Source organism: Vombatus ursinus, unplaced genomic scaffold (assembly GCF_900497805.2).
Source record: "Vombatus ursinus unplaced genomic scaffold, bare-nosed wombat genome assembly UNPS02014417.1, whole genome shotgun sequence".
Taxonomy (NCBI): Eukaryota; Metazoa; Chordata; class Mammalia; order Diprotodontia; family Vombatidae; genus Vombatus; species Vombatus ursinus.
The window spans coordinates 358640-362579 of NW_020954195.1; the positions used below are offsets into that span (position 1 = coordinate 358640).

Sequence of the window (3940 nt, forward strand, 5' to 3'; positions counted from 1 at the left end):
TGCAGAGTTCCATTAGTATAGAATTGCATTTGATTCTCACAGAACCCTGGGAGGGAGGTGCTGTTATTAACCTCATTTTACAGGTGAGCAAACTGAAGCAGAGAGGTTAAGTAGCTTTCTCAGGATCACACAAAAGTGTTTAAAGCTGGATTGGAACTCAGGGCTTTCCAACTTCAGACCCTGCACTATGCACTGCACCACCTAGCTGTCTTAAGAATATTGGCATAAAAAGGTGGGTGTTTCCTGGAGAATCCCGGGGTCATTAAAAGAGCACACAGTTCCACAGAAGCAGTCCAGCCTATTTGTGGTGTTTGTCCAAGATATATCCTGATGGATAAGCACTCCAGCTTGTCCATCCAACTACATGTCTGCCAGCAAGTCTTAGACTTTGGGGTCTCTGGACCCCTTTACACTCTTATAAGTTACTGAGGACCCCCCCCAAGAGCTCTGGTGTATGTGGGTTGTGTCTATCCATATTTCCTACACGATAAATGAAAACGTCTCAGTATTAGTATGAAAAGAGTTTTGACGCCAAGGACCTCTCGCCCAGGGACCACCCCTGGAGACACGCCAGTCTGGACCACAGTTCTTCCTCTTCATACCGAGTGGGCCCGCATGCAGCCCCTCATCAGCGCTAGCCTCGTCCAGCAGCGGCCTGATTGGCCTCATGGGATCCGGCCTCTCCTCCCTCCGATCCTCCTTCCCACAGTGCCGAGCTGATGGCCCTGCAGCACACATCTGAGCATGTTGCTGTCCTGCCCAGAAGCTGCAGGGGCTTCCGATGACATCTGGGCTAAATTCCAGATTCTGCTTGTACTTGAGCCCATCACCACCCGATCTCAGCTGCCTTTCTAGGCTGATGAGCTCATGAAGCCCCGCGCCCTGGGCTCCCTGCCTCCGTGCCATTCCTTGTGGGCAGAATGCCATCTGTGAAGCCTGTCCCCCACACCTGGAAGGCTGTCCCTCCTCACCTGTAACTTCAGGTCCCTTTGAGCTTCAATTCAACAGTCACGACCTAGAGGAGACTCTAAGAATGGGGATAATAACAGCATCCCCTCCCAGGGATCCTGTGGGGATCAAATGACATCGTATTTCCACCAACGCTTGGCGCAGCACCTGGCACATAGCAGGCACTTACCTGCTTACTCCCCTTCCCCATCCCTGCCTATCACAGGGAGCCCATGGTGCTTCTGGAGTAGAATAATGCAAACCTTTACTTTAGGCATGTCGGCTTGGCAGCTGGGTGGGGAACAGAGACCCGAGGGGCTGATCAGAGGCCCCTCCATCACTGAGACACGCGATCAGGAGGCCTGAATGAGAGGGGCTGCGATGGGAGTGCAGAGGGGAGATGGAGGGAGCAGATGTGTCAGAGACAGGATCAGAGAGGGCCGGCAGTTTGCTGGATGGAGAGGGGAGGGAGAGGGAAGAGTCCAAGCCTTCCAGCACTGAAGTGTGAATGTCTGGCAGTGCCCCCTGCAGAAGCAGTGTTAGATGATGGGGAACAGCCAGTGCCGGCTTGGACATGTTGAGCCTGAGACGCCGATGGGACGTCCTGGCAGCTGCGGCCACCAGCCGGGGCCATGTGGGGCTGGAGCCAGAGGTCTGGGAGTTACCTGCGTGGACCTGATTGTGGAACCCTTGGGGGCTGATGAGATGGTGGAGAGGGAGTAGAGAGGAAAGGGAGAGCTCTGGGCTCCCTATCTCTCTTTCTCTCCTTCTTTGTCTGTCTCTCACTCGGTCTCTGGAGGCAGCTATGTGGCATGCTGTATAGAATGCTGGGCCTGAAGTCAGGAAGGCTTCTTCATGAGTTCAAATCCAACCTCAGACATTTACTAGCTGTGTGACCCTGAGCAAGTCACTTCACCTTGTTTTGCCTTGGTTCCTCATCTGTAAAATGGGCTGGAGAAGGAAATGGCAAACCACTCCAGCATCTTTGCCAAGGAAACCCCAAATGGGGTCACGAAGAGTCAGACACTAGCTGTAGGACCCTGGACAAGTCACTTACCCTGTTTGCCTCAGTTTCTTCAACTGTAAAGCGGGGGTAATAATAGTACCTACATCCCAGGGTTATGCCGATCAAATGAGATATTTGTAAAGTACTTCGCACAGTGCCTGGTACGTAGCAGGTACTTAATAAATGCTTATTCCTTTACTGACACCATCTTAAATTCGCCTCAGCATCTCCCCCAATTATTGCTGGTTTTGCCTACTGGGAAACAAAAGCAAACTGATCCTTCTTTCCCATGGCAATAACTCAGCTCCTTGAAGACAGCCATGGTGACCTGACTTAGTCACCGAACACTTATGAGGCACCTGCTGTGTGTCAGGCCTCAAACTGAACACTGAGGACACAGAGAAGGACAAAGAACGGTCCCTGCCTTAAAGGAGGGGAGCTCACAGTCTAAGGGGGGAGTCCTGCAAACAGGTGAATCTACAAGATAGATATGGGGTAGACTGAAGGCAGTCTCAGAGGGCAGGGAGGAGCATGAAGTACCATTCTTGAAGAAGGTGTGGTTTTAGTTGTTGGAGGAAGAAACCAGGAGAGCTAGGAGGGGGAGATCGGAAGGGAGAGCATTCGGGGCCTGAGGCACAGCCAGCAAGGATGGGCTTACAGAGGGTCTTCTGCCAGGAACCGGAAGAGGTCTGGGTCCCAGGGCAGCATAATTCGTACAAAGAAATGCTGTATAAGAAGACTGGGAAGGTAGGTCAGGGCCAGGCTTCCAAGGGCTTCAAATGCCCAAAAGCAGGAAGCGAAGGGAATCAGCATTTATATAGTGCCTACTGTGTGCCAGGCATTGTGCTGAGCACTTTACAGCATTAGTTCATTGATCTAGGATTTTATATTCGATCTTGGAGGTGATAGGGAGTCACTGGAGTTTATGGAGTAGAGGGTGACATGGTGAGACCTATGTTTTAAGAAGAAACCTTTGTTTGCCGAGCAGTGAGGCCCCCCACCAGTCCTTTCTCCAGGCCTCACGCCCCCAGCCCCACGTGCCAGGGACCAGAGGTGCTTCCCACCCCGGCTGCTCTCCTGCTGTGCTCACAGGACTGGAGCAGAACACAGAGGCTACCCTAGTTTAAGGTATCCCCCCAGGAACCCAGGCATCCCTTGTCCTTCTCATTCCCCTCACCCAGACGTCCCTGCGACCCCCAGTCCCTTCCCAAGGTTCTCATTTTATAGACGAGGAAACTGGGGGCCAGAGAGTGATCCAAGGTCACGCAGGTAGGAAACTTTGGGGGAAAGGGTGGATTTGAACCCCAGGTCTCCTACGCTGCCCCTGTACCTGTCCAGAACCGAGGACGGTTCTCCAGATGAGGTCATATGGGGAGGGTACAGAGGGGCCACTGCGACCCCCAGATCTTTTAGACTAGCTGCCCCCCTCACCTTCGATACGGCTCTTTATCCAACCCAAGTGTATCTGAGACACAGAGCCAGAGGCGTGTCAATATCCCCCTCCTGGGGCGGAGGCGAGTTTGCTCCCGGGCATGCGCAGAAGCCTCTTCTGCTCCTCGGACTACATTTCCCAGAAGCCCCCGCTATGGACTTTTCTTCCATTTCCTCTTTCTCATCCATCTCTTGGAAGCTGCCAGGTGAGTCTCGCACTGGTTCGCCTCCTTCGGCCCCCGGCGTCCCGCGACCCCTGTGCCCCTCCTGGGGACCCAGGCGTCACCGTCCCCCTTCACACCCCCCCGGACCCAGGCGTAGTCCCAGGGACCCAGGCATGTCCCTCCAGCATCTCTTGTACCCCAGGGACCCAGACTCACCTGTGACCCCCACCCCCATCCCAGGCATCCCCTGTGCCCCTTCACACACCCCTGGACCCAAGCGTAGCCCCCACCCCCATCTGCCCTAGGAACCCAGACATGTCCCCCCTATCCCCCCAGCATCTCTGCCACCCCAGGGACCCAGGCGCCCCTGTGACCCCCACCCCCATCCCAG

The 3940-nt window shown here is 54.4% G+C and overlaps 1 protein-coding gene across 1 annotated transcript in view; it reads left to right on the forward strand.

Annotated features, from left to right (window-relative positions):
- The first annotated feature begins 3564 nt into the window (after nt 1–3564).
- The window catches only part of LOC114042378 (zinc finger protein 883-like), a 15738-nt gene continuing 15362 nt past the window's right edge, over nt 3565–3940 (forward strand). Inside the window, exon 1 of the mRNA XM_027861062.1 lies at nt 3565–3591. The gene's annotated coding sequence lies outside the window, so the exon portion shown is untranslated. The remainder of the gene's footprint in view (nt 3592–3940) is intronic.